Source organism: Cervus canadensis, chromosome 23 (assembly GCF_019320065.1).
Source record: "Cervus canadensis isolate Bull #8, Minnesota chromosome 23, ASM1932006v1, whole genome shotgun sequence".
In the NCBI taxonomy this organism is placed as follows: Eukaryota; Metazoa; Chordata; class Mammalia; order Artiodactyla; family Cervidae; genus Cervus; species Cervus canadensis.
Window position 1 is genome coordinate 13,355,390 of NC_057408.1, and position 11,419 is coordinate 13,366,808.

At 50.1% G+C, this 11,419-nt stretch overlaps 1 long non-coding RNA gene across 1 annotated transcript; it reads left to right on the forward strand.

Annotated features, from left to right (window-relative positions):
• Nucleotides 1-243: 243 nt before the first annotated feature.
• LOC122425871 lies at nucleotides 244-10,770 on the forward strand. The gene is made up of 3 exons (XR_006265038.1): nucleotides 244-382; nucleotides 1,773-1,857; nucleotides 10,464-10,770. It is a non-coding gene; the product is annotated as an uncharacterized LOC122425871 (long non-coding RNA).
• The last annotated feature ends 649 nt before the right edge of the window (nucleotides 10,771-11,419 follow it).

Consider the following 11,419-nt stretch of genomic DNA (forward strand, 5'->3'; position numbering starts at 1 on the left):
CAAACTCTTCATCTTTCTAGCAACAAATCACGCATGACAACATACATCGTGGTTCTCTGCCGTGAACACAGGGGCTACCGACGGAGAACGCAGGCTCGAGAGTGTTACCGAAATACATTCTCTCTTCTTTCTTGGATCCTTTAAGTTTTAGAGCTTTGGAAGGGGGAGCTGAGCGCTGATGAATTCATTTGAAAGTGACACAAGGACGCTCACGTTGCCCACTTCTTTTGCTTGAAATGCAGTGTACGACTCGGTCGGGAAGGTGGGCAGCGACGTTCTTGACGGAAACGTGGACAGGCTGGGCTCTTATAGCGAGTGTCTCTCCGCCCGCGCCCCTGCCGGCCGCTTCCGGGGCCGCTACTGCAAGCTCCACTTCGCGCAGGTGAGCGGGCGTCTGCGCGTGCGCCCTTCCAGGGCCGCGGACACCAGGCGCGTGATGGGAACCTGCTGCGTGCCACTGGGGCGCATGTGTGTGTGTGTGTGCGTGTGTGTGTCTGTGTGTGTGTCTGTGTGTGGGTGGGTGGTGTGGGTGTGTGTCTGTGTGTGTGTGTCTATGTGTGAGTGTGGGGTGTATGTGTGTCTGTGTGTGTGTGTCTGAGTGTGTGTGTGTGTGGGTGTGTGTGTGTGTCTGTGTGTGTGTGTGTGTGTGTGTCTGTGGAGTGTGTGTGTGTGTGTGTGAGCTCAGTCCGTGTCCGACCCTTTCCAACCCCATGGACTGATTACTTATCTTCATTCAAAAAAAAAGCTATGAAGGTGTTTTGCAAAAAGTTAAAATTAAATTTTAAACGGTTGGCAGAAACTTTCTTGCATGTCCTGAGTGTGGAGGTATAGTAGATAGTTGTCCGCAGGCCAAACAGGGCTTCACATGTTCCTCCCACCACATTGTAGGGACAAGACCCCTGCATGATCTTTGTGGGGAACCCAAGGTCAAGTCTCAGCTGATGTTCCCAAGCGTTAACTGCTTACTCACCAGCTGTGTTTGGAATACCAAAGGGAAGTGGACTCGCCATTACCCACAGCCCTTTCCTGGAAACAGAGCTCCAAGATATGAATCTGAAGTTGTCCTAGCAAATGCGTTGGGCCCTTTATGATTGCATCACTAAGTAGGGTCACAGGGCTGACTATCTTCAAATCATGTTAATTCTTTTACTTCTGGGGGGAGAAAAAGCTAGGAACAGCACAACCTCTTATTAAATACAAAGATATACTTCATGCATGCCATACAACTCTAAAAGAAAATGCATTACTGTTTGGCAAATGACAATAGTATAAAATAATGACATGAAATCCAAGCTCTCTGATGTTAATGCTGTAAAATGGTCTTACAACGGTTAACCTTTGGAGACATGAAGGATAGCACCCAGCTCCATTGGTCACACTGAGAATTTGACAATGATGACTTGAGGGTTTAATCAGTGAGTACAAAAGCCATATCCTATTTTCAAAGCAGATTAATGGCTTTGGTATCAGAACAAAAGGTCAGACCTATACAATCCTGTAAGTTACATGCTTAGAAGAAGCATCCCAGCAATTTTTATTTATAATTTGATCTTTGCTTTATTGGGACTGGCATTCTAATTATTGGCTTGATGTATTACTACAATCTTTACTTGATACACGGTGTCCTGCTACGAAGAAATGGCAAGTTGCTAAGTTTGTTGGAAATTGTACGAATTAACTCAATGACCTGTAATACAGGAGAGAGAGGCACTGGGGCAGACTATCCCACACTGGAGGCTGCTTTTTAAATAATCGGCTGCATTAACCCTTAGAGCCACGACGGAACTGACTACAGCGTGGGGGTGTGTGTGCCCGATTCTTGCACTGAAGAAGACGTGAGTGCCATGACTCAGATGGGTAAGTGCCAGAGAACACCTAGACAAACTGCTGTCTCAGCAGCAGATTTGAAGACCCTCCGCCTCTTGGAGCCTCTTGGCCATTCTCTTGGGATTGAACCAAGCTGTCATCCTGATAAATTCAATAAACCAAGACTAATGGAGTTTAGGGACCTTGGGAGTGGCGGTGGAGGATAGGACGGGAGTGGATAAGAAGAAAGACATTAAAGAGACGGTAGGAGCTGAATCTTTATGTATTGATAATAACATTTTAAGCTTAATCTTCCCTCAGCTGCCAGGTTAGGTCTGAAGAAAGGCACTGGGTGGTATCTGGTTTCCACACTGTGCGTGTTCTTTGCTGTGGCCCAAATGCAGAAGTAGGTCAGGATCCAAGGCTGGCAGGCCATTCTGAACTGGGATTGTGTGAGGCCCATGTGTTGTGATGGATTAGTGTTAAGAGGCCGGCATCTGGTCGTGGTTGTCACCTCCCAGCTGTGTGGTCCTGGGCAAATCACTTCATCTCCCCCAGCTCCAGTCCCTTCCTCTGTGCAGAGAGGGGTGGACCCTGGCGTTGAGTCTGGTCCTGACTCTCTGCAGCCTTATAACCCCTTCTGCCCTCAGCCCGAATGAAAACATTTTAGTCCACATGGAAACCAGCTTGGCTTCCTTGAACTCTTTCAAAATTTTCAAAGGAAAAGCTTTAAAACCTATAATTTTTTTTTACTGCCAGTGTCTTTTGCACTTAATCTGGTTATCTGAATAAGGACTACCGTGACACATGGAAAGGAGAACACTGTTTCTCTACGCCCAGAAACTTCCAGCACCAAATGTGTGGGCTTCCCCGTCACACTCTGCGGTTGTGACGCTGAGTATCTGATGGTGGTGCTGACCCCACAGATTAAGGGCTCAGTTCCGCAGGACGGTCACCCGCTTCAGATGCCAGTTGTAAGGAGTGGGTCCCGAGGTCCCCCATTACTTCCGCCCAACTTGCCTGCAAATCAGGGGATCCCAGGGCTCTGATTTGTTCCCCACATCCTCTCTGGGGCTTCCCAGGTGGTGCTAGTAATAAAACACCCACCTGCCAGTGCAGAAGACATAAGAAATGCAGGTTCGATCCCTGGGTCGGGAAGATCCCCTGGAGGAGGGCATGGCAACCCTCTCCAGTGTTCTTGCCTGGAGAATCCCATGGACAGAGGGCTACAGTCCTTAGGGTCACAAAGAGTCGGACACGACCAAAGCAGCTTAGCATGCACACTTCCTCTCTGGGGTGGTTCCTCTGATTCATTCCCCCAGTCAAACCCTCCCCACATTTGATCATTTGTTCTAACGGCTCACAGAACTCAGGGGAACACATGACCTATTATCACTGACTTATTGTAAAGCATGGGACCCTGTTCCCCATTAGGAACCAGGCCACACGGCAAGAGGGGAGCAGAGAGCGAGGGGGTGAAGCCTCGCCTGCTTCGTCCCATCGCTCCGCACCTGAACCCACCCCCCCCAACTCCAAGGAAAAACTATCCTCCAGGAAACCGGTTTCTGGTGACAGAAAGGTTGGGGACCGCTATTATAACGGACAAAACTTCGGAAGAGCCAAATGGGAGAGATGCAGAGGGCGAGGTGTGGGGGAAGGGGCATAGAAATGACACACCTCTCAGGATGGCCACCCTCCCAGGCCCTCGGGCAGTTATCAGCCTGGAAGCTCTCTGACCCCCTCTGTTTGTGCGGGGGTCCACCATGAAGGCATGATGGACTCCATCCCTGGCCGTTGGTGATGACTGGTCCCCAGGTCCACTCTCTCCTCCCTGGAGGGTGGGGACGGGGCTGGAACCCCAACCCCAGCTCATGCTTGGTTTCTGACAACCGGCTCCTCTCCTTCCGAAGTCACTGTAGTAGCCTGAACTCAAGTGTGGTTGAAAGGGGCTGATGATGAATAACAACAGATGCTCTTCCTGCCCACCACTCAGGAAATTCCGCGGGCTTTAGGAGCTCCCTCGCAGGAACAGGGGGTGAAGACCGAGTATATATCTCTTATCATGTTACAATGTCACACACATTATGAAAAGCCTTTTAAAAAAAAATATTTATTCGGCTGTGCCAGTTCTTAGTGGAGGCATGCAGGATCACCGATTCTCGCACCATTTGAGCTCTTAGCTGCAGTACGTGGGATCCGGTTCCCTGACCAGGGATTGGACCTGAGCCCTCTGCACTGGGAGCTCAGAGTCTTAGTCACTGGAGCCAGGGGAAGTCCCCCCAAAAGGAGTCCTCTTTAAAAAAATTAATTTATCTGTATTTGTGGTTGCACCGAGTCTCCGTTACTTTGCACGGGCTTTCTCCAGCTGTGGCGAGCAGGGGCTGCCCCTTTTCACAGCTCAGCGGCTTCTCTGGTTGTGGAGCTCGTTTTTTATTTGATCATTGCTAGTGTATAGAAATACAAGTGGTTTTTGTGTTTTGGTCCCATGTCCATAACTTTGCTGAATTCATTTATTATTTCTAAAGGGTTTTTAGTGTATTCCTTAAGATTTGTTATGTACAAGGTCATGTTATCTGCAAAAAGAGATACTAAAGTATTATTTACTTAAAAAAAAAAAGAAAACTAGTTGTTATATATCAAACTTAAATTTCAATTCTTGTTGGATAAGCTGTAAATATCCTAGAGGCCAAGATAGATTTTCAAAGTTGTTATTATATTAGCATATCTAGTGAATACTCTCTAATGAGTTAATGGTCGTTATTATTCAGAGATTCATCAGTTAGTCTAGTTTTCTGCCTAATGTTAAGCTTTTTAGCCAGAGATGATATACGAATAGAATGGAAGGTTAGAAATTGTTATCAATATGAAGATGTTTTGATGATTCTCTTTGAAGAACTAGAGAAAGGAAGGGCCCTGCTTAGGGTGAGCACGGCTGACTTGGGTGAACGTATTAGTGGAACTCTCTGCCAGGCTGTTTATCCAGCTTCTGCACAGAGGCAGCAGGTAGAAATGGGAGCATCTGAGCCCAGGGGAAAAGGTCCCCATCTGGAAAGGATTTACCAGGTATTCCTTAAAGCTTTTTGATGGAGTTGCCAATATTTCCGCTACAGACATGGAAGAAACCAGCTCAGCATGGCTGGCTGTGTAGACTTTATTCATCTAGAGCAGGAGGGCAGGGAGCCAACCCAAGGGAAGACCCTGGCAGACAAACCAAGACGAAATGAGCCTGTAGTACAGCGGAGAAAGGGGAAATATTCTGGGCAGAACGTGTCGTTTTTAGGCAAAGAACTGCATAGTGTGGCCGCCTTTGTTGATTTTCAGCCGCTGAGTCATGTCGAGCCCTTTGCAACCGCAGCATGCCAGGCTACTCTGTCCCTCACCACGTCCCGGAGTTTGCTCAATGTCTATTGAGTCAGTGATGCCATCCAACCATCTCTTCTTCTGTTGCCCCTTTCTCCTGCCCTCAATCTTTCCCAGCCTCAATGTCTTTTGCAATGAGTCAGTTCTTCGCATCAGGTGGCCAAAGTATTGGAGCTTCAGCATCAGTCCTTCCAGTGAATATTCAGCGTTGATTTCCTTTAGGATGGACTGGTTACCTCCTTGCTGTCCAAGGGACTCTCAAGATGTTATAAAAATTTTAACCAACAGACTTCATGTGAGTTCCTGAGAATGAAAACATGGAACATCAGAAACTGTAGATAAAAATCCAGGTGTGATCATCACAAGCCTAGATTTAGGCTCGCTCCCTAACTGTTCACTTCCGTGTGTTTCAGCAGCACTTACTGTGTTCCGTTTCCAAGGGGCACAGGTAGTAAAGTACCACCAGTGGGTGGCTTATAAGGCATCACCTACCTCTGTCATCATGTACTATTCCTCCCTGGGCACCTCTCTGTGTCCGAATGTCCTTCCTCGTATAAACACCAGAGACACTGGATTTAGAACTTACTCTAACCTAGGAGGCGTGCATGCATGCTGAGTCACTTCAGTACTGTCCAACTCTTTTCGAACCCCATGGACTGTAGCTTGCCAGGCTCCTCTACCCATGGGATTCTTTAGGTAAGAATACTGGAGTGGGTTGCTCTCCTCCAGGGGATCTTTCTGACCCAGGGATCGAACCTGTGTCTGTCTCCTGCATTGGCAGATGGGTTCTTTACCACTAGCACCACCTGGGAAGCCCAACCTAGGGTGACCTCATCTTAAGATGATTTCCTCTGCAAAGACTCTGTTTCCGAATAAGGTCATGTTCAGTGTAACCAAACTCAACAGTTCCTGGGGTGGAGGGAGGGATATTAGGGTTTGAACCTTTTTCGAGTGGACACAGTTTAATCCAGAACACTACCTAATACCTAGTTCCTCACTGAGCTTGCTAATCTGCCCATAAGGCAGTTGGTGGTACAGGGCAGGGCATGGGAGGAGAAAGGGGTGCGGCTGAAGCTGGGGGGCTGGGATCCCGCAGAAGCCCCTGTGTACTCTTAACTCAGGCCCCAGATAGAAGGGGTGGGCTGGTGTCTGGTGGCCTGAGCTGATGACGCCTCCAGTGTAACCAAGCTCAGGCCTTGCTGAGATCTCCCCCAGCATGCACATGCACGCACACACACGCACACTTCCAACACTGTTTGGGTTTTGGGGTTGGGCCCGAGCTATTTAAGTCTTCCCTGGTGGCCCAGACGGTAAAGGATCTGCCCACAATGCAGGAGACTCGGGTTCAATCCCTGGGTCAGGAAGATCCTCTGGAGAAGGGAATGGCAACCCACTCCAGTGGCCTGGAGAATCCCATGGAGAGAGAAGCCTGGCGGGCTAAAGTCCATGCGGTCACAAAGAGTCGGACACGACTGAGTGACTAACACACACAGCGCTATTTAGAGGTCAAAAACTCACTGCCGAGCTGCTGAGTGGGATGGTGATGGAGCAGAGCTGGTCATCGTTAGTAGCAGCCGAGGCCTGGAATGTGTTGGCGTTGGGGGTGGGGGCCAGTGGTCACCGTGTGGACGAAGAAGCTGTCATCTTGTAGGTCTGACTGCTCAGCAGTGGGGACCTCGGTCTCCCGTGCCCTTCAGACTCTGGACTCTGCTGCCCAATGCTTCAGATTTCATCCACAGACGAACTGCTGACCTGTGGTTCGGGGTTCCCCCGGGGCCGCTGAGGTGACGTCTGTTGCACCTTCTCTATGATTTAGACGCAGGAGGACTGTCATTTGGGACAGCTGGGGCACATGTTCCAGCCGCTGCTAAGCCTGTGCCTCTTGGGAAGGGAGGAGTCAGAGCTAGCGAAAAGAGGCTTCTAGAAACAACGGGAGGTGAGGCAAATGTAGTCTCGAAGCCCAGAGGAATAGTTTAGCTCATCCTATAGAAGCCCAGGGAGGGCCCTAAGTTAAAGTTAAAAAAAAAAATTCTTTTTCAAGGGTGTGGATAACTGCCTCCAGTATGTGTCGTGCAGTTCAAGGCTGCAGGAAGGTTCTAGCTGCTCTGGTCCCGCAAGGTGCCCACAGGTCAACACAGGGAGGAGCTGGGCTCTGTGAGTTGAGGAAGTTCATTTTCTCAGTTCACCCGGGGTCATCAGGCTGAGATCCTAATCCACACCGGCCACAGGCTCTTGAGTGGTTGATTCAACAACATGAACAAAACCAAAAAACCCCAGTTGATTCTTTTAAAGTTAGAAGAGGGCTTCCCTGGTGGCTTCGTGGTAAAGAATCCACCTGCCAATGCAGGAGACGCAGGACGCAGGTTCGATCTCTGACCCGGGAATATTCCACAAGCCTCAGAACAACTGAGCCCGTGCTCCACGACTATCAAGCTTGTGCTTGAGAGCCCGGGAGCTGTGACTCCTGAAGCCTGTGCTCCCTAGAGCCGTGCTCCGTGCTCCCCAGCAAGAGAGCCCAGGATGGCAGCTGGCGAGGGGCCCCCGCTCACCTCACCTGCAGAAAAGCCGGGGCAGCAGTGAGGACCCAGCGCAGCCAAAAATAAATACTGAAGTTAGAGTAGGACTTCCGAGGGTAATAGCTGTGTCAGCAGGTCAGGACGCTTTTTTTCAGTGTCAGGGTTTATTGGGGAAACGGAAGTACCACTAGTAAGTCGCTTGGGAGCACCTGGGTTCGGGTGATGAGGAGCCCGCTGCCCTGGCCCCTGGGGACCTCTGACCTCGCCCCCCGTGCCTGGCGGGTGCTGAGCACGCACGGGGGGCAGCTCTTGCTTCCCATCTCCACCCCAACAGGTGACGTGGAGACTCACAAGGACTCACATGTTATTAACATTTAAGTGGCTTGTTGGGACATTCCAGAAACCCTCTGGTCACTCTCTTGGGAACAGTGGATCCGGGAGGTGGAAGGCACACAAGAGTACATTCTGTTCAACCCACGTGTCCTCGTTATGCACGTGACAGGGACCCAGAGAGGTGAAGGGACTCACCTAGAGTCACACAGCAAGGCGGCGTGAACCCCACACTTTTGAATGCAAGTCTGGTAGTGTGGAGAGCTGAGGTGGTCTGAGGGGATGAGAAGACCACATCCTTCAAGTTCCCACAGACCTGGGGCGAGTTCTGGCCCTGCCCCTCAGCGGCAAGCATAATCAAGACGACCAGCATTTACTGAGCTCTGACTCAATGCCAGGCACTCTCTAAGAAAGAAAGTGAAGTCACTCAGTCATGTCCGACTCTTTGCGACCCCATGGACTGTAGCCCACCAGGCTCCTCTGTCCATGGGGTTTTCCAGGCAAGAATACTGGAGTGGATTGCCATTTCCTTCTCCAGGGGATCTTCCCGACCCAGGGATCGAACCTGGGTCTCCCGCATTGTGGGCAGACTCTTTACCATCTGAGCCAATTTGGGCTACATTTAATCTTCACAACAACCGTGTGAAGTCGGTCCTATTACCTCCATTTCACCAAGAGGGAAACCGAGACACAGAGAGATTCAGCTAACTTGCCCAAGGTCAGATAGTCAGGGGTGGATGCAGACTCTCACACTGCAGACCCTGTGTTCTTAACCACTACGCTCAAGCTCATTAACTCATTTAAGGGGAATCTTCCTTGTCTGTAAAATAAGGTAAACAATGGCTCCTTCTAGGGATGTGGACAGATTAGAAACAATGACCAAGGCGTGTCTCAGATCGAGTTGGCACTTAGTGGCAGTGTTTTTCTTCTTATTTATAATACTATTGCTATTTTATTTAGTTATATTTGTTTAAAAATGTTTTTATTTAGTTGGCTGCCTTGTGTCTTAGTTGTGGCATGCAGGATGTTCATTGCATCGTGTGAGATCTCTCTTTGTGGCGTGGGGGCTTAGTTGCTCTGCATCACGTGGGATCTTAGTTCCCCGACCAGGGATTGAACCTGCGTGCCCTGCACGGCAAGGCAGATGCTTAACCGTTGGACCACCAGAGAAGTCCTTCGTGTGGCTCTCTTATTGGACCACACTGTGTCCTCTGTCCTTTGCTGCGATTTTGCAAGTCCCCCGGCCTGGTGTTCTCAAAGCACTGTGCTTACTCGCTCAGTCGCATCCGACTCTTTGCAACCTACTGGAGTGGGTTGCCATGTCCTCCTCCAGGGGATCCTCCCAACCTGGGGTTCTGAAGGTATGCATTCCAGTTAGCAGCAGGAGCTCCTGGGAGCTTGTTAGAAATGTGAATTCTTACACAGTGAGGGGAGGCAGGGAGTGCTCTGTTTACTGGGCCCTCCGGGTAATTCTGAGGCACGCTGACGTTTGAGGCCTCTGTTCCGCGGTGTCACCGGTGATATTTTGACAAACTGTTTCCCGTGGTGACTGATTCACGCTCATGCACACTCACTCAGCGTCCGACTCTCTGCGGCCCCATGGACTGTAGCCCGTCAGGCTCCTCTGTCCACGGGATTCTCCAGGTGAGAACACTGGACTGGGCTGCCATTTCCTTCTCCAGGGGATCTTCCCGAGCCAGGGATCAAGCCTGAGTCTCCTGCACTGCAGGCAGATTCTTTCCCTCTGAGCCATTGGTGATCGATTAGCGTGTCCTCAGCTGGTGCCTCTTAGCTTCAGACTCAGACAGCACCTTTCCATAGCTCGTAGCATCCTATTTTCCCCTCTTGTGCTGCATTTTTCTCTCTTGTGGGGACCTGCTCACAGAAGGATTCGAGCCAGCATTGGGGTTTCTGTGGACTGTCTTTTCCCCTGTGCTGGGGGCTGGGAAAAGATGCAGAGCCTGGGCAGGCTGAGGATGCAGAGGACCCATGGTCCACCTCTAGCTGGGCTTACAGTATCTAGGTCTCTGAGTTTTGGCAAAGTTTTCAGAAAGTGAAACAAAGTGAAGTCACTCAGTCGTGTCCAACTCTTTGCGACCCCATGGATCATAGCCTACCAGGCTCCTCCATCCATGGGATTTTCCAGGCAAGAGTACTGGAGTGGGATGCTATTTCCTTCTCCAGGGGATCTTCCGGACCCAGGGATCAAACGTAGGTCTCTTGCATTGCAGGCAGTCGCTTTACCGTCTGAGACACCAGGGAATCCAGTATCTTTGAGCTCTAATTTCCCCACCTGTAAATCAGATATATTAAAGCCAGATGGTCTTTCTAATGTCAAGATTTGATTTTGAAGTGATACATATGAAAGTTCTTGGCAAAGTGTCAAGTTTTTCTTGCAAAGTAAAGTATTACTAACTCAATCTTATTTTTTTTTCTCCTTTCTCTTGGTAGATATTTTAAGGTTCAGAAAGGCTTCGTTCTGGGCTCCTCCGCTCCCTCTCTTTGCAATGAACACTTCCTCCTCGTCTGGTCGGGGTGTGGCCCGGTGCGCCATTGGATTGTTCCCCCTGGACACGTTTGCGGCCCTGAGTCTGTGAGTGCAGACCGCCCAGGCCCCGGGCTGCCAAGTGTGTGCTGGGCTGTTTCATCAGCTGCTGCTCACCAGCTGCTCTCTGCCACTTCATTTTCATTCATTGAATGATGTCTGTGCGCTGCTCTCTGCTACCTTAACAAGAAAATTCGAATGTGTTCCAGAGGAGGCCAGCCACACCCAAGTGTGACGGGCTTTGGGGTCACTGAGAAGCGTGTCCTGTCCCCAGTTATTCCTGTTTCCATCATGTGGCCCTGAAGATGAATTTCTTACATATGTGTGTGTATATATATATTTGGCTGTGCTCTGTCTTTGTTGCTGTGAGGGCTTTTCTCTAGTTTCAGCAAGGAGGGGCCACTCTCTGGTTGCAGAGCTTGGGCTTCTTGCAGCCGTGACTCATCTTGGTGCAGAACACACGCTCTGGGGCGCTCGGGCCGGTAGTTGCGGCTCCCGGACTCTAGACCGCAGGCTCGGTAGCTGAGGTGCACGGGTCTAGTTGCTCCCCAGCAGGTGGGACCCTCCCGGGTCAGGGATCGAAGTCGTGTCTCCCGCATTGGTGGGCGGATTCATTAACACCGAGCCACCAGAGAAGCCCCTGAATTTCTTTTATTTGCTTTCTCATTGCTTCTCATCCAGACACCTCCGCAAACTTGCCTGTGAAGTCTTAGTTACACCTGACATGGTTCCTTAGGACAAACTAGGAGCAGTGGACTTGCTGGCCCAGAGCTAAATCTGATCTTCTGATAAAGAGCTTTCCTGCAAACCTCATTCTGCTGCTCCAGGAAGAGACGCCCATGTCTGTATCATCACCCAGCCA